Raw genomic sequence first — 19,180 nt, 5'->3', positions numbered from 1 at the left:
TTTCCAAATAGTTTTGCTTCCTTAGCCAAGGCATGAAGCCCAACCAATGTAGACACAGGATTCAGAGCCTCAAGATGGAAGGAGGAGAGCTCAAATATGTTTATTTGCATAGATTTGTGTTTCATTTTCATACAGTTTCATTGAAGGTCAAAATGAAGCCACCTCTCCCCCAGGGGTCCTTCTACATCTCCCCCAACAAAACTATAGGAGCTGAGAAAGCCCCAAAGAAGGGGATGTGACCCTGGTGGAGGGACAGAGTTTGGATTTGGACCTAAATCATAAAGATTATCATAAAATCATAGATTTGGGGCTGGAAAGGGCCTTAAAGGCCAACCTTTTCATTTCCCAGATGAGGAAACTGAGGTTCATTAAGATGAAGGTCATCCAGGTGGAGGTGACAAAGCCTATATTTAAAATTATGTCACAGATAAGATCATCGCAGGATTAGCAACTCAGAGCTGGAACGGATATCAACAGAGAAGGGGAAAGTGAAGGGAATAATAATGTAGAGTGTTTACTATGTGCCAGGCACTATGCTTTTACCATTATTAGCTCATTTGGTCCTCGTGACAACCTTGCAAGGTATTTGCTATTGTTATCTCCATCTTATAATTGAGGAAACTGAGGCAAACTGAGGGTAAGTGACTTGAACTCAACATTCTAGCCTCAGAGTCAACAGCTGCCTCTTAAAGACCATCTAAGCCGACCCTGTCGTTTTACAGATGAAGAAACTGAGGGCCACAGAGATGAAAACAATTGCCACAAGGTTACAGGTGACTGCTTAGACCCCCTAACTCCATCCTCAGTTTTCACCTTACTGCATCACACCCATAGGGAGTTGCTTTTAGTTTCTCTGGCAGAGTTTCCCCGTCCTGATTGGGAGGAAGGCATGATGGGAAAGGCCCTGGGCAAAAGGCTTTTAGAGAGACAGGTGAGCCCCCAGGAGGGACTTAGAAGAAAGGAAGGAGACAAGAGAAAGAAAGCAGGGAGGGTGAGACGGACAGAGAACTCCTTTTAAGGTTCTCTCTCTGTCTCTATGGGCTGGGCCAGGCAGGGCAAGTCTGAGAAGGGCAGCAGAACAAAAGAGAAAAGAATTTGAAATGATTGATGAAGAAAGAGGACTTCCCTGATTGCTGGCCTGGATTAGAGGGGAGTCTTCTTCCCTAGGGAACTTGCAAAATGGGGGGATGGTCAGTGTGACGGGCCAGCCTAGAAGCCTGATGACCTCAGGAGGGAGATCTGGAATGTGTCAGAAGCACTACTTGGCATACAGGTGAGAATGATGGCATTTAAAGGTCTTGACAGTTTGTATCCAGACTACCTTTCCAGGCAGGAGTATTATGTTCCTCCCCTTCACACACACACACACACACACACACACACACACACCTTGTCCTTTCTAGCCAAACTGGCACATTTAGAGTTCCCTAAACTTGAATTCCATTCCTAGGTTTGATGATTTTGCGCAACCTCTCTCCCATGCCCTGAACCTTCTCCCTCCATGACACTCTGTCTCTTTGCCTGGTCCTTGGCACCAGCCATCTCCCGTGCCTGGAATGCTCTCCCTCCATGACACTCTGTCTCTTTGCCTGGTCCTTGGCACCAGCCATCTCCCATGCCTGGAATGCTCTCTCTCCATGACACTCTATCTCTTTCTCTGGTCCTTGGCAGTGACCATCTCCCATGCTTGGAATACACTCTTATACCTCTACCTTTTGGGATCCCCAGATTTCTGCAATAGTCAGCTCAAATTCCACTTTCTACAGGCCTTCTCCTCTCAGATTCCCTCCCATCTTCTCTATATATATATCCTACGTGCCCTCAGTGATTTACATGTCACTTCTCCTTTTAGATTGTGAGCTCCATGAGGGCAGAGGAAATGATGATAACAATAACATTTATATGAAACTTACCATGTTGAGTGCTTCACAATTATTATCTCATTTGACCCTCATGACAACCTTGGGAGAGTAGGTGCTATTATTATCCCCATTTTACAGATGGGGGAATTTATGCAAACAGGTTAAGTGACTTGCCTAGGGTCACAGCTAGTAAGCAAGATCAGATCTTCCTGACTCCAGACACTCTATCCACTGCATCACCTGTCTCTTGCCTTTCTTTATACTCCCAGCCCTTGACCCAACACCAATCCATAGCAAACAATAAAATCACTGAGATAGAATAGAATCCTTAATGATCTCCAAAGTTAGCATAACTGCCACTTTTCCTAGGAAAGTTTTCCCTCATCCCTCTAGATTTGTTAGTTCTTTCAACCATGTCAGATTTTGTTTTTAATTTTTGGACCAAAGTTATGCCATATAAGGAACTCCCAGTGAAGAAACTCCCTCTAACTATGCAGTTCAGTATCAAGGGTCCTGAAAAATTGAGTGCTTTCCCCAAGATCACACAGTTATGTGTCCAAGATAAGACTTGAATACAAGTCTTCCCTCCCCAGAGGCCAACTTACTATGCACTCCACCACCCTGCCTCTTCTCAAACTGGCAGCATATACACTAAAACTGGAACAAGTATATAATCAGAGAAGATTAGCATGGCCTCTTGAGCAAGGATGAAAAGCAAATTCATGAACATTCCATATTTTTGTTCTGACTACTGACCTTCTGGCTTCCTTTAAGTCCCAATTAAAATCCCCCCTTCTACAGAAAGACTTCCTCAATTCCTCTTTCAAAACACAAAAATTACTTTCCTGCTTAGAACCAGTACTGTATATATTGACCCCAAGGCAGAAGAGCAGCAAGGGCCAGGCAACTGGAGTAAAGGGACTTGCCCAAGGTCACACACCTAGGAAGTATCTGTGGTCAGATTTGAACCCAGGATCTCCCACTCACCATACCTGGTCCTCTATCCACTGAACCACCTAGCTGCCATCTAGCTAACTCCTCCCCAGCCCCTCTTAATCCTAGTGCTTTCCATCTCTTAATTATTTCCTATTTATCCTGTATATAGATTGCTTTGTATCTGTTTGTTTGCATGTTGTCTCAAGGAAATTGGAAGCTCCTTGAGGGCAGGATCCATCTTTTGCTGCTTTTTGTATCCTGGGCACAATGCCTGGTATATAGCAGACACTTCATGTAAAGAGTCTGTTCTTTGAGGACTTTGAGGACTCTTAGCTCTTTCATCAGGACCTTAGCAAGTGTTCATTGGATCCAATCCACTTTTCTGTGGAGCTGGCCAGAGCAAAGGGTCAGAATTCCTGGTGCCTAGAACTGTGCCAGGCACATAGCAGGCCCTTAATAAATATTTTGTTGATTGAAAAAAGGGAGAGGACAGTCACACACAGGTGTCAAATACACAGTGTGACGTATCTAAGCAAAGATGGGTGGGACGGGAAATGGTGATGGGAAACAGGAGTCATATTTATCTGAGGCCAGATTTGAACCCTGGATCTCCCATCTCTGGGCCTGGTTCTTAATCCACTGAGCCACCCAGCTGCCCTACCCAACAGGAGTCATATTTAACTGGGGAAGGAAGATGGAGGGATTTCTCATTATGGTCACCATTCTAACTTACAGTCACTCGAGGAAAGCTGCCCTTAAGAAGGAGGTTCTGTAAGGCAATCCTCAATGAGCTTATGTCCCTTGTATCAAATCAGGACCCAATCCACTAAGTTTTTTTGGTGTGGGTTGTTGTTTTTTTTTTTTTTTTTTTTTTTTAACCCTTGCTTTCTGTCTTAACAACTCTAAGACAAAAGGACGAGGGCTAGGCAAATGGAGTTCAGTGACTTGCCCAGGGTCACACAAGCTAGGAGGTATCAGAAGTCAAATTGGAACCCAAGTTTGGTGCTTTACCCACTGAGCCAACCATCTATCCCCACCCAAAGTCTCTCTCACCTTCCTATCCCTCTTCTGCCTCTGAACCCTGTCCTATCTTGCGTTACATGCCTGGAATACTGCCTTCCTCTCCCTCTTCATACCTTGAAGCTGCCTTCTTCCCATAATTACACACACCTACTGAAATCTGGTACCTACCTGGGTCTAAGATGTTGCAGATACTGGACTATGGAGGCAAGAGACCTGAGTTCATTTGTCTGTTCTGCCACAAACAAGTTACCTCAATTTCCCTTTCCATAAAATGAGTCAGCCACAAAATCATAGAATCTCAGAATTGAGAGTGATCTCAGAGTTCATCTCTGCTAATCTATTGTTTTAATCCCTTACCTTGTCTTAGAATCCATACTAGATATTGGTTCCAAGGCAAGAGACCGGTAAGGACTAGGCAAATGGGATTAAGTGACCTGCACAGGGTCACAGAGCTAAGAAGTGTGTGAGGCCACATTTGAACCCAAGACCTCCCATCTCCAGGCAGGACTTCCTTCCACCGTGCCACCCTGCTACCTCATAATCTACCTTTGACCAGGAATCCCCTCAATAGCGTTCAATATTTATTGAATGTCTTCTATCTGCAAGGCACCAAGCTGGGTGCTGGGGAGACAAAGAGAAAAATGTCACAGGTCTTTTTTAGAGTTTACAGTAAAATGGGGGGGGGGGGGGAGTGTTTATGATATGTACACAACAGAAGCATGCTATGAGGTAGAAACATGCTATAGAAAAATTTGGAAAAGTTTTCAGTCGGGAGGACTAGGCAGACTTCCTGGAGGAGATAGCTTTCTAGGGAAGCTTTAAGGAAAAGCAGGGATTTTAACAGCTGGAGATAAAGCCAGAATGCTTTCCAGAAACAGGGAGTGACTTGTACAAATATACAAACATAAGAAATCCCAAGTCATAGGCATAACCAATCGTTCAGTTTGTCTGCAATGGAAAATGTGTGAGAGTAATATGGAAAAACCAGGCTGGAAAGGTAGGTTGGAACCAGTCTGTAGAGGGATTTATTTATTTGTTTTTACATGTTATTTTTTCTAATTACATGTAAAATCAATTAACATTCTTTCTTTTTTAATTTCGAGTTCAGAATCCTTTCTCTCCTCCTTCCTCCCAGAGAAAGCAACCAATTTGATACAGTCAATGCATGTACAGTGATGTAAAATATATTTACATATTAGTTATATTGCAAAAGAAACCCCAGACCACAAAAAAAAACAATAGAAAAATAAAGTTTTTTTTTTTTAAAGTATGTTTCAATTTGCATTTAGACTCTCTCAGTTCTTTCTCTGGAGTTAGATAACATTTTTCATCCTACATACTTCTTTTTTTTTGTCTTGGATCTTTTTATCACTGGAACAGTTAAGTCGTTTCATGGTTGATCATCATACATTATTGCTGTTGCTATGTACAATGTTCTCCTGGTTCTGCTTATTTCACTTTGCATCAGTTCAGATTTTTCTGAAATCATCCTGCCCGTCATTTCTTAGAGCACAATAATATTCTGTTACCCCAATGGGTGGACAAGCCCTCAATAGCCAATTCTTTACAAGTGTAGTCTCAATGCCAGGTGAAGGCATTTGTATTTTATCCTACACACAATGAAGAGCCACTAAATGGTTTTTAGCAGGATGGTGAAATAGTCACTGACAAATGGTCAAACAGTTATTAAAGACCTCCAGTGATGGGGAGCTCATCTGCTCTAAGTATCTAGAAAATTTTTTATGTCAAACCTAAATTTAAGAAATCTTTCTCTGAAAATTCCATTTATGGCTTATAGTTCTGCCTTGTTCTGCAAGCTAAATAGAAATTAGAAATTAGTTTCTAAATAGAAATTTCTAAATAGAAATTAGAAATAAGCTCAAAATACCAAAAAATTACTTGAACTTTCTGTCCTCAGTTTTCTCACCTATAAAATGAGAGAATTTTATTAGATTATCTTTTAGGTTCCTCCTAAATCTAGGTGGCTCCATGTAAAGAAGTCAAACTGGTGGCCAGTCCAGATTAAAAGGTAACTGGAGGGGGCAGCTGGGTAGTTCAGTGGATTGAGAGCCAGGCCTAGAGATGGGAGGTCCTAGGTTCAAGTCTGGCCTCAGACACTTCCCAGCTGTGTGACCCTGGATAAGTCACTTGACCCCCATTGCCTAGCTCTTACCACTCTTCTGCCTTGGAGTCAATACACAGTATTGACTCCAAGATGGAAGGTGAGGGTTAAAAAAAAAGTAACTGGAAAACATTTAACAAATAATAGTACAATATAGCAAAGATCATTTTAATTTGTAGTTTTTGAAGTCAGTGTGTCCTGGCAGAAGCTCCATTTCTATTTGAGTTTGACACCTCTGGCTCGGAGTATAAAGAACTAGATCTGGAGTCGGAAAATTTGGCGTTGCTTTTCAATTATTTTCAGTTGTGTCTAACTCTTCGTGACACCATTTGAGGTTTTCTTGGCGGAGATATTAGAATGGTTTGCCATTTCCCTCTCCGGCTCATTTTACAGATAAGGAAACTAAGGCAAACAGGGTTAAATGACTTGCCCAGAGTCACACAGCTAGTAAGTATCTGAAGTCACATTTGGACTCACAAAAATGAGTCTTCCTAACTCCAGGCCTGGTGCTCTCTCCACTGAGCCGAATAGCTGCTCAGGAAGACCTGAGTTCAAATCTACCCTAAGACACAAATTTGCTACATAACCTGGGCAAGGTACCTAACTTCTGTTTGCCTCAACTTCTTCCTTCGAAAAATATGAAGATAAAATGAAATAATATTTATAAAGGATTTTGTAAACCTCAATGCTCTGCATAAATGTTATTATTATTACATTGATTCTATGACCAGTTTGTCACTGGGGCCTCATAGCAGATGGCCTTCATTTGGAGAATGGCTAAAACTAATTATTGCACATTGATGCAGTGGAATCTTTTGATGCTACAAGGAACAACCAATATGAAGAATTCAGAGAAAGCCAGGTTAAGAATTCTGAGAAACTTTATTTTTTTTTTGCATGTTTTATTTAATTAATTTAGAATATTTTCCATGGCTCCATGATTCATGTTCTTTCTCTCCCCCCTTCCATAGCCAACAAGCAATTCCATATTATTACTATTTGCAATAGAGGGATCATTTGAGAGTTTGCATCCCCAATCATATCCCCATCGACTCGTGTGATCAATCATATGTTTTTCTTTTGTGTTTCTACTGGATAACTTTAGAGACCTGGCCTGGCCACATATATGATCTGAGAAAGGACATCCCCCTCCCTTCCTTTCCAAGGCAGGGAACTATGGGGGAGAAATCAGAACTCTTTGCTATATTAATTCTGCTGAGCTGTTTGGTTTGGCTTTTTCCCTTTTTCCTTTTCATTTGAAATCTTTGTTCCAACAGAAAGTTCTTCGGATAAGGTAAAGGAGAAACATATTTGGCAATGATGCCAGGACCAGACTGCAAAAGCAGCCCAGCCAAGGAGCAAAAGACCCCACCAAGGAGGGTCGCATCCAAACAGTCACAGATGCAACAAACCTGATGTTGACTAGAATATAGCACAAGATGGTTAGTTATACTGAATTTTAATGAGAAATATGAATACTTCGAAAGAACTTTTTAAAACCATGGGGTACATAGCAGGTCAGCAAGGGTTGGTTTTTTTAAAAAATGGAAAAACTTTTAAAAGAAGAAATATGAATACCTAAAAAACACTTAAGCTAACTAACCTTTCAGATGTTTTTGTAAGTTTGTAACATTTATAGTTCTGAAATTATGCATGCTTAAAGTTGCACTAAGACTTTGGGGACAGGCAGCTGGGTAGCTCAGTGGAGTGAGAGTCAGGCCTAGAGACAGGAGGTCCTAGGTTCAAACCCGGCCTCAGCCACTTCCCAGCTGTGTGACCCTGGGCAAGTCACTTGACCCCCATTGCCTACCCTTACCAATCTTCCACCTATGAAACAATACACCAAAAGTACAAGGGTTTAAAAAAAAAAAGACTTTGGGGACACACTGTACTTTTATTTCTCATGGTATTGAACATAGTTTCTTTTTTTATTTATTCACTATTTTATTTTCTGCTCCAATCCTGTGTAAAACAATTTTTTAACATTCATGTTTTAAATTTTGAGTTCCAAATTCTCTCTCCCTCCTCCTCCCCAAGCCAGCAAACAATTTGATATAGTTTACAGTTAGTTGCTGAACATACAATTTCTGAAAAGCTTTTGGAGATCATCCTAAATTCTTTTTTCTCAAGAGGTAAGTGATAGAGGATAGTGGCTGCCCTCCTCCCTCAGATTCATCTCCCTGGGCCAGCAAATGAAGATGCCAAAGGGATTTTAGTTGATGCACTGAAGCTACTTTTTAAACATTTTCTCAAAAGCTACTTTGGTGTTATTAAAATGGAGTTTTCTAATGTCCCAGAATTTCCATCCAGACGGTGAATTTTCTACCAATAAGACAATAAAATCGGAGGCACATGCTAGCTACATCTATTTTCCCATGGCTTATTATTTTAGCCCTCATGATATGGCCCTGAAACACTTCCCCAAGTTCTTATGAGAACAGTTCAAAAGAAGGAGGAACATGCAGAGAAAATTCTTCAGGACCTAAGCAAAGGGGGAGGACATCCTGTTCTGGAAAATATCCTAAAGTCAGAGAAGACAGGCCAGATGCCCTGCAGGCTGTGGATGAAGCTCTTACGGTGAGAAGGCTCGACCTTCTTCGTTGGCTCTGTACAGTAAGGTAAAGATCATGAAGATCCCCATCTCTGGGGCTTCTTGGAATCTGAACTACTTGATGACCAAGTGAAGATCATCAAAGTGCTTGGAGATTACATCACTAACTTGAAGAGATTAGGATTGCCTGAAAAGGTCTGAGGAATACATATTTCGCAAGTATACATTAGGAGGAAGTTGTCAGACGTTCAGGTCTTGGCAGTCCTGAGTTTGAATACCCTAAATATGTAATGCCTCTCTCCAGAGCAAGAATAAAAAGTTAGCATCTAAAGTAAATACATTAATAATGATAAACAATATTATAATAAATGAATAAATATTATAAAATAGATAAAAAATCAAAAGTTGGGGTACAGATAGGAGACAATATATTTGTATTCGGCCAATGTGGGTGGTTTTTTTTTTGGTTTTTTTTAACCCTTGTACTTCGGTGTATTGTCTCATAGGTGGAAGAGTGGTAAGGGTAGGCAATGGGGGTCAAGTGACTTGCCCAGGGTCACACAGCTGGGAAGTGGCTGAGGCCGGGTTTGAACCTAGGACCTCCTGTCTCTAGGCCTGACTCTCCATCCACTGAGCTACCCAGCTGCTCCCAAATGTTTTTGTTTGACTATGAATATTTGTTACTGGGGGGGTTTCTTCTTGCTTTTGGGGGGAAAGAGGTGGCAGGTGGCAGGGAAAGAAGGTAGGCTTTGTTCACTAAAATACTTGTAATTTAAAAAATTAAAATCAAAACAGTTTCCTTCCGTCTTTCATGTTTTATCTTTGTGTGAACAAGAAAATAGAGCAGAGTCCAACAAGTATCAATTCCATCCTCTCTACCCATGACGGCAATATGTAGGTAGTTGGAACAAAGACAGATTCTTAGCTTTAAAGAGATGATAATAAAATATTTATATTTTTATTTGAGATAACCTGATGAACAAGATTCTAAAAATCCAAATAGTTATTTGCATTATGGCAAGGCCTCTGCTTTCCAAATGGCTTCCTCTGGAAGCAATAAGGTGGTTCAGTGGAAAGAGAGCCAGGTCTGGAGACAGGGACAGGGTTCAAATCCAGCCTTTGACACTTCCTAACTATGTGACCCTGGACAAGTCACTTAACCCCTATTGCCTAGCCCTTAATGTTCTTCTGTTTTGGAACCAGTGCACAGTTTTGATTCTAAATTGGAAGGTAAGGGTTAAAAAAAAAAAAAAAAAAAAAGATTCCCCTAACAGGCTCCTTAATAATTCCTCTGACTAGATCCTGAGTTACTTGTCCAATAGCATTAGGTAATCAATATAGCATTAGAATTCATTGTTAATTTTAGATGAGCCAGAGATGAACATTATCTGAGCCTGAATCTGCGATTTCATTGGATAACAAAAAAATCTGAAATCAGAAGACCATAAAAAAAATAGTAATCAATATTCAAGGAATTGATTTACACACAATCCTAAAGGGATCACAAAGTTTAGAAAAAGAACTCTAATTTCCCAAGCACTTGTTGTAAAGTCCTTTACATGTATTTCCTCATTTTTTCCCTTCACGATCTTGAATGATGGGGACACTATTATCCCCATTTTACAGATGAGGAAACAAGCCATGGATTGAAGCACAATTCAAACTTGCAATGACCCTCTCCATCAATTTTATTTGGTTTTGTTTTGGTCCTCACAAACAAGCACTTCACGGGGAATTCAAAAGCCCCTGCCAGACACCCCACACCAACCTGAGCATCAAAGAGAAGGTTCCAGTTTCTAAGAACTTCTTGAAGCATGTAAACAGGCAAGATCAGTTGGATCTGAGTTTTGAGTGGCTACAGTCTGAGGACACTGTTTTCATAGAACTGATCCCTCTGCTGCTCAGGGTCCAGTTTAGGCAGAGAAAATCAAAGAGGAAGAGAAAAAAAAGGGTTAGTTTTGGTAAAAAGCAGTTTCTAGGATTTTCTCCAGCTATAAATTATTTTCTATTTACTTAAATATTTTAAAAATAAATAATATAAAGTAGATTCAGCAAATGCTCCCAAACCTGTTCCCTTTCTGTCCCCTCTTATTCTCCTTCTTTTTGGCATCTTTTATTTTTTATCTTTTTTTTGAAATTTTTTATTTAATTAATTAATTTAGAATATTTTTCCATGGTTACATGGTTCATGTTCTTCCCCACCCCCATAGCCAACATGCAATTCCACTGGGTTTTACATGTAGCATTGATCAAGACCTATTTCCATATTATTGATATTTGCAATAGAGTGATCGTTTAGAGTCTACAACCCCAATCATATCCCCATCAACCCATATGTTCAAGCAGTTGTTTTTCTTCTGTGTTTCTACTCCCACAGTTCTTTCTCTGGATGTGGATAGCGTTCTTTCTCATAAGACCCTCAGAATTGTCCTGGATCATTGCATTGCTGCTAGTAGAGAAGTCCATTACATTCAATTGTGCCACAGTGCATCAGGCTCTATGTACAATGTTCTCCTGGTTCTGCTCCTTTCATGCTGCATCAATTTCTGGAGGTCATTCCAGTTCTTCTGCATCTTTTAAAATGATTTTCCCATAAATATCACTAGGCACCCTTTCCTTGCACTCTTTCCTCTTCAATTTTCCCCCTCCAAAAATTACAGACACATTCAATATGTCTATATAATATATATATACACACATACATGTGTATTTATGATTGTTTATAAATGTGTCTGTGTGTGTCCCCAGGAGAGTATAATAAGATCCTTGAGATCAAGGCTCAATTCTGAATTTGGCTTGTTTATTCCCAGTGACTGGCACCATGCATGTAGGCAGGTTGCCTTGCCCTGAAGTAGTTTCTAGAACAAGGACTATGTTCCTTTCCTCCAGGACCTAGCACAAAACCTGACATCCAGCAGGCTGACTTACTGATTAAGTAATTACTGACATTTTGAAGTTAATGATATAAGCTCTGCCCCCATCCAGCTTACAAGTTATGAGAAGAACCCAAATAACCAGAAGGCAACGGTAGCTTCTCAACACAAGGCTGGGAGACCCCAGGCTCCAGAATAATTTAAATGGAGGAAAACTTCTGGCTGAAGGGTCAGAGGAAGAAGTGATACCTCAGCCGGGTCTTGAGGAGAAAGATGGCTTTTGACAGCCTTCAGATGAAGAAAGAAGGAGAGCCAATGCAAATGGACAAGGGCAGGAGATAGCAGATTGGGTTTGAGAATAGCTCCTAGCTCTTGGCTGGCTGGAAAAATCATTGTGTAATACTGGTTAAGCAAACAAAACACGGCTAAAAAAAATTAAAATATAGTATGGAATGAAATAGCTCAAAAACAAAGGCCAAAAAAAAAACAAACCTCAATATAAACCAGTAAAAGTTAGAAGAGGCAGAATGACCTCACAAATGGAGGTCTGGCCACAAAGACCTGGGTTGAAAGTCCTGCCTCTGGTGCTTATGAGTTGTGTGACTCCTGCTACATCAGAACTACTCAGTGCTCTAGGTAACTCTCCAAGCCTATGGATTGAAAAGAAGATGCAGGACTGGATCAAATAAAGGGAATCTGGGGGCAGCCGGAGAGTTCAGTGAATTGAGTGATAGGTCTGGAATCAGGAGATCCTGGATTCAAATCTGGCCTCAAATACTTCCTAGCTCTGTGACCTTAGGCAAGTCACTCAGTCCCATTACCCTGCTCTAGCCACTATCGGTTCTAAGACAGAAAGCAGGGATTTTTAAAAAAATAAATAAATAATATAAAGTATAGTCAGCAAATGCTCCAAAACCTGGCCCCTTTTTGTTCCCCTCTAATCTTCCTTCATTTCTGAATCTCTTTAAATGTCCCCCCTACCCACCCATTTTCTCCCCAGGCACCTTTTCCTCTCTAATTTTTCCCCTCCAAAATGTTTCTAAGCTCTCCTTTGTAACAAGTTAGTAAAGTAATGTAAGTCTTATACATATATTGGAAGTGGCCAAAAAAGAGCATGTCTCCTCTGTGCTTCTAGTTAGTTGATTACCTTTCTGTCAGATGGTAGGAACTTCCACTCCATCCTCTGGAGTCATGGGATGATCATTTTGGGAATCAGAATTCCTAAGTCATTCAAATGGAGGGGCAGAGCCAAAATGGCAGCTTAGTGGCAAAGAAAGCTGAATGGGCTCTGAGAATCCTTCCAAACCTAAGTGTTTCAAATGGGTTCCTTTATACTGAGAGAGTCATTGAATAAATATTATCCTTCCGATTACTTCCCTCTGGATCCCTTCTTTCAGGTTTCTGGGAATCTTATGGCGTGTCACACAATATGCCAATCCAGTCATCTTCCATAATGGGAATGCCTTTAGTACAACAAACAGATTTGCAGAAGTGGCATCCCACAGTAGGTCACATCTTTGCCATGATACGACTGACCAGAAGTCATAAGAGATCCTGCTCTGCTTTTCAGTTGTTGATTTTTTTTTGTTTCCTGCTCTTCCTCCTCCTCCTCTTCCTCCCTCAAAATTACATATAATAGCAAATTTCCACATGAGTTTTCTGAAGTTATATGATCCAAATTGTCTCCCTCCCCCCTCCCAGAGCTGGCAAGCAATTCGGTCTGGGTTATACATGTATTATCATGAGTTTATTTTTCTTTAAATCATTTTATTTGATTGCACAAAACCTCTGCTTAAAGACTGTCTTCCAACAATATGGAAAATGCACTGCCATGATGAATCAAAATTCCTTAAGCCATATGACAAGAGAGAACAATACCTGGTCCATAGTCTGCTGATAGTACATATCAGGCAAGACATAAACTAAGGAGCTGCCTGTTTCCCAAAAGTGAACCCCACTGCCCTGGAAGAAATCCAGGGCAGAGTCCACGTTGAAAAGGGATTCATTCCCTGGAAGTGATGAGGCCCTACACTGCCTTTATTTAAGATGCTAATTGTATTAAGTCCTAGAGCACTGCAGATGAATACCAGTGGTTCCTGATCACCTTCAGGATAAAAAAAAAAAATGTTGTGTTTTATTTTCAAAGTCCTTCATAACACAGCCTTTCCAGCCTTCATATACTACCTTTTTTTAAAAAAAAATTCTTACCTTCTATCTTAGAATCAATGCTGAGTATCAATTCCAAGTAGAAGACTGGTATTATTCAAGACTAACTGGATGAAATAAACCTGTCAGTCAATTAGTCATGTATTATGCCCTTACTGGGTGCCAAGAACTGTGCTGAGTGCTAGAGATGCAAAGAATGGCCACACAAATAAGGGAATGTGGATTCATGGGATATCACTGGACCATACATAAGAAGTGATGAAAGGAGGAGGTTCATTTAAATCTGGGAAGGCAAACTGATGTCAGGAGGTACAGCTAAGTGGATAGTTATGGATAGAGATGGGAGGCCCTGGGTTCAAATATGACCTCAGACACTTCCTAGCTATGTGACCCTGGCAATCACTTAATCCCCATTGCCTACCCCTTAGCAGTCTTCTGCCTTGGGACCAATACTTAGTATGGATTCTAAGATAGAAGGGAAAGGTTTAAACAAAAACAACTGATGCCAGAGAAAGTGGGCAGAACCTGGAGAACAACCTCTACAATTACAATCATCGAAAGGAAAACAGCTTTGAAAGACTTAAGTATTCTAGGCAAGGCAATGACCACTCAGGGCTTCAGAAGATTGATGCAGAAGTCTGTTTCCCATCTCTTGACAGAAAGATGATGGATGAGATGCACAAAAGAAAAGATTCATTTTCAGACAAAATGTATGGTTTCAGTTTTTGTGATTATGCTTATTAGTTACATGAATGGGATTTCTCTTGGTGAAGGGGAGAATTTTAGGGGAGAAGTTGGTAGACACTGATAGAAATTCAAAAGAAAAGCAAAGAAGACCAATGAAACCCTTAAAAATATACAAAAGAGAACAAAAAGGTCACAGACGAGGATGGTTTTAAAGATCATGTTCAATTGAATGTCCATTTTTTTATTAAAACCATATTGTATATAATAGAAGTTTGCAGCTTTTTCTGTTCTTCCTTCAATGTTTATGTTTATTAAATTCATAATCAAAAGAATTTTTAAAACTGTATTACAAACGACCTCCAGGAACTGATGCAGAATAAAAGGAGCAGAACCAGGAGAACATTGTACTCAGAGACGGATACACCGTGGCACAATCTAATGTAATGGACTTCTCTGCTAGCAGCAATGCAATGATCCAGGACAATTCTAAGGAACATGTGAAGAAGTACACCATCCACATCCAGAGAAAGAACTGTGGGAGCAGAAATCCAGAAGAAACACAACTGCTTGAACACATGGCTTGATGGGGATATGATTGGGGATGTAGACTCTAAACAATCACCCCAGTGCAAATATTAATAATATGGAAATAGGTCTTGATCAATGACACATGTAAAAACCCAGTGGAATTGCTCGTTGGCTATGGGGGGGGGGGCGGAGGGAAGGAACATGAATCATGTAACCATAGGAAAATGTTCTAAGTTAATTAATTAAATAAATTTTAAAAACTGTATTACAGGAGGCAGCTAGGTGGCTCAGAGATCCAAGCCTCGAGATGGGAAGATCTGGTTTCAAATGTGACTTCAGACATGTCTTAGCTGTGTGACTCTGGGCAAATCACTTAACCCTAATTGCCTAACTCTTACTGCTCTTCTGCCTTGAAACCAAGATTCTGTATTGTTTCTAAGACAGAAGTTAAGTTTAAAAAAAAAAAAAAAGTTAAAGAGGTGACTTTCACTTTCTAGCTGTGTGACCCTGGGCAAGTCACTTAAGTCCCATTGCCTATCCCTTACTGTTCTTTTGCCTTGGAACCCATGCTCAGTACTGATTCTAAGACAGAAGTTAAGTTTTAAAAAAAAAAAAAGTTAAAGAAGTGACTTTCACTTTCTAGCTGTGTGACCCTGGGCAAGTCACTTAAGTCCCATTGCCTATCCCTTACTGTTCTTCTGCCTTGGAACCCATGCTCAGTACTGATTCTAAGACAGAAGGTTAAGGGTTTTTTGGTTTGGTTTTGTATAAAGTAAAATGTGTTCGAGAAGGGAGACAATAAAGAGAGGGAGAAGAGGTAGGAAGGCTAGTACAAACGATCGCAAAGACTTCTCTTCCACGGAATTTCCAATATGAAATTCCAAGCCTCCGTTTACTTCATTGTTTGAGTTAAGGTGCTGATGCCTCCAATAAAGTCGCTGTTTAAATGGAGCTAACGCCTGGAAATCTGTCTCTGGTTAGCAGTCACCTCCAGAGGTGCCGAGCAACCAGGAAAATGGGCAGGGAGGGGTCAGCATTGGTGGGGGTTGGGATAGGCTTGGAGAGGTGGGAAATGCCTGCAGTGGAAGAGAAGAGAGGGACCAGGGTGACAGATGAGACTAAATTATCTGGCGGCAGTTTTACTTGGGGCCAGTCCCGCAAGAAGGACAAACATCGGAAAGTTTTTCTCAGCCCCCAACTGCGCAATCTGGAGGTCCCTGGGCAATTAGGAATCCTTCCCAAAATCCTCTGCTCCCCCTAAGCCCAGGTGTGTGTGTCTTTGTCCGGGTGGGGATGGGTTTGGACTTTGAAGTCCGGGGCTGTTTGGATTTGAAAAATGAGGGAATTAGAGCCTCTCTGAGGACACTAATATTTGCTCGGACCCTCTCCAAAGGAAAGCCGTGGAAAACAATAGTCAATCACCCCCGGCCCTGAGGCTCAGATATCAGCTAATCTCTCCAGATAGCGCGCCCCGTCCCCCAGGCATTTGCTTTGTTTGATCCCTTAGCGGTCCCCCTCCACATTCCCTACTTGTCTCACACCCTCACCTGCTTAGTCTCCCACCCTCAGCCCCTAGAGGAAAGGGAGAAGCTCCTAAACTTGCTCTGAGTGAGGCAGCGACCCTATCTGCTGCTCTAGAGAGCTCTCAACCCCTTTAGGGGACCTAGGTGGGTAGAGGACTCTTCAGGACTCTCTCTCGGACTTTGCCTCTGTCTCTCCCTATTTCCCTTACCTCCCCTCTCGCTCTCGCTCTCCCTCTCCCCGCCTCACTTTCTCTCTTCCTCGCTGCCCTGGGAGGGAGTGGAAGGCTTAGATCCAGAGAGGGCGAGGTACCCCACTCCGCAACGCCTGCACCGCTGAAGAGGAGAACTGAGCCCATTCTTTTTACTGGGTGGGTCACCTCCAAGAACTCAGCGTGGGGGTGGGGGGAGGGGGGAGAGAGGGGACAGGATTCAAAAATGGTGAGGGAGGGAGAGAAAGGAGAAACAACTTTAACTGAAAATGACTCTTCCAGAAGAAAAGTCCTTGATCAAAGCATGAGACTATAAATTCTTAAGAGATCAATGACTGGAAGGAAGACTAACAGCCCTCCATAAAAATAATGGCAGGCCCTAGGGAGGGGGAAGGGCGTGTCTGGAAGAGGTGGGGATGGAATGAGGTGGAAGAAAGGTGTTGGCATAGTTTAGTCTGGCCCCTCTGACCATAAGCTTCCCTTCTCCAGGTTCTTTACTGAGCAGGAGGAAGAGGGGAGAATTAGTCATAGATTTGAATAAATTAGGATTGCGCTAGAAAAAAGAACACGGTAAAGTTTAGGGGAGAACCTGCTAAGGGAAGTGTATGAGGTGGGACAGGCCTTGGGCTCCACTTTATCTAACAGAAATGAGTAGTCATAATAAGTTTATAGTATTTTATTGCTCATAAGAATCTTGTCACCGCCCTGAGAGAGAAGTCAGCAGTGTGAGTGTTGTCAAAAAGAGCACTGGGAGATGGAAAGTCCTGGGTTCAAATGTGACCTCAGACACTTCCTAGCTGTGTGACCTTGGACAAGTCACTTAACCTTCATTGCCTAGCCCTTACTGCTCTTCTGTCTTGGAACCAATACACGGTTTTGATTCCAAGATGGAAAATAGGCTTCAAAAAATAAATGAATACATATGTATTTTTTTATACAGCGCTGGGTTTGGAGTCAAGGAGGCTAGTTTCACATTTTGGCTATGACAGTCCCTAGCTATATGAGCTTGGTCTAGTCACCCATGGGGCTGATGGGGACAATAAGGATCCATTCAACTTTCCTAGGACAAGACTGCCCTGTGTTATTTGGAGCTGAGCAAGTTAAACTAAAACTCTGCTCCAGATTGAGCTTTATTTTCCCCCAGCATCCATCCCATCAGGACCTAGTCATTAAAGCTATCTTGACATCCGTCCTGCATCAGGGAATAATAATCAAGTCAATTCTCTCACTGCTCCCTGAAGAATGTGCCAGAGCAGTGCCCCTCAGTTCCTGGGATTGGGAATCACTACTTTCTCTTGATTCTTCTACTTATACCTTCTAGCTGTGGATGTACACCCAAAGCTCTGCCCCGAACCATCTCAGCAGCTCCCATGAGTTTAATGATCATCTCTATGCCAACGACTCTCAAATGGGTTTGTCCAACACTAGTCTCTCTCCCAAGCTGCAGTCCCATAGCTTGGATGGTCTCTTTCAAACTGGATGTCGTGTAAATATGGCAAATTCCACAAACTGAACCTATGAGCTTGACTTCCCTCCCTCTTCCACCCCCAGCCTTCCAAACTGTCCCGTTGCAGTCTAGAGCATACTTATCCTCCCAATCACTCAGGCTTTAAATTCTAGTCTTCTCCTGATCCTTTATTCTCTTTCTCACCTTTATTTTTTTAATTGCTCTCTTTCTAAAACCCGGACACAATCAGTTGTTAAATCCTGACTCTTTCCACATCTCCCATCACTCTCCTTTTCTACCTGCTTATCCAACCGCTTGCCTCACAATAACTAACCCTGAGCAAGTCACTTAATCCCCACTACCTAGCCCTTCCTGCCCTTCTGTCTTGGAACAGATTAAGACAAAAGGTAAGAGTTTTTTAAAAAAAGAAAAAGAAGGGGCAGCTGGGTAGCTCAGTGGAGTGAGAGTCGGGCCTAGAGACAGGAGGTCCTAGGTTCAAACCCGGCCTCAGCCACTTCCCAGCTGTGTGACCCTGGGCAAGTCACTTGACCCCCATTGCCCACCCTTACCAATCTTCCACCTATGAGACAATACACCGAAGTACAAGGGTTTAAAAAAAAAAAAAGAAAAAAGAAAAGAAAAAAAGAAAAAGAGTAGTGGGGAAGGGACCCAGTCAGGGGCCATGTCAGAGAGGTCCAAAGGAGTACAACAGGGTGGGAAATGAAGAGATGGCCGGCCTGGGAACCCTCCTTAAATGGCGTTTTGAGAAGCTCTTCCCTGTGCTCTCCAATCAAAGAGGCAGAGGGTTACTGATGGCATCTGAGTACCAAGACTCCCAGGATGATGAGTTGGGGGAGGGGGCGGGGCATGATGGAGAAGTGAACAAATATTCATTAAGTTTGGATAGAAGCAATAAAGGTTCTTCTCTCCAGGCATTTAAATCTAAAAGAAGGGGGGGGGGGGAGTCGGATGCAAGTAACCTGGAAACATTTCAGAATGTGATCAGAGGAAAGGGCAGTTTCTAATAAGGGAAAAGAGAGATACAGGAAGGATGCTCTGAGAAATGAGTCTATGGAGAAAAGGAAGGAAGAGAAGTAACTGGGGTCTGGGTTGAAAGAATCCATTCCTGGCATGGAAACTAGAAACTTCAGCAAAGGCATCGAGATTCAGGAGGGGAGGTGTCATGTAGTATGACTTTTCCTGAGTGTATATGATCTTTCTAACTAGACTGTAAACTCCTTGAAGGAGCTTAT

General features: G+C 41.8%; 2 pseudogenes; both read left to right on the top strand.

The window, feature by feature from the left end:
• The first annotated feature begins 2,489 nt into the window (after nt 1-2,489).
• On the top strand, nt 2,490-2,603 carry LOC123250792 (annotated as a pseudogene).
• A 5,628-nt stretch (nt 2,604-8,231) lies between these two features.
• Nucleotides 8,232-8,762, top strand: LOC123250230 (annotated as a pseudogene).
• The last annotated feature ends 10,418 nt before the right edge of the window (nt 8,763-19,180 follow it).

The sequence above is a fragment of the Gracilinanus agilis genome, chromosome 5, assembly GCF_016433145.1.
Source record: "Gracilinanus agilis isolate LMUSP501 chromosome 5, AgileGrace, whole genome shotgun sequence".
NCBI lineage: Eukaryota > Metazoa > Chordata > Mammalia > Didelphimorphia > Didelphidae > Gracilinanus > Gracilinanus agilis.
The sequence above is the reverse complement of the archived record's forward strand: the minus strand, read 5'-3'. Positions and strand labels throughout refer to the sequence as shown.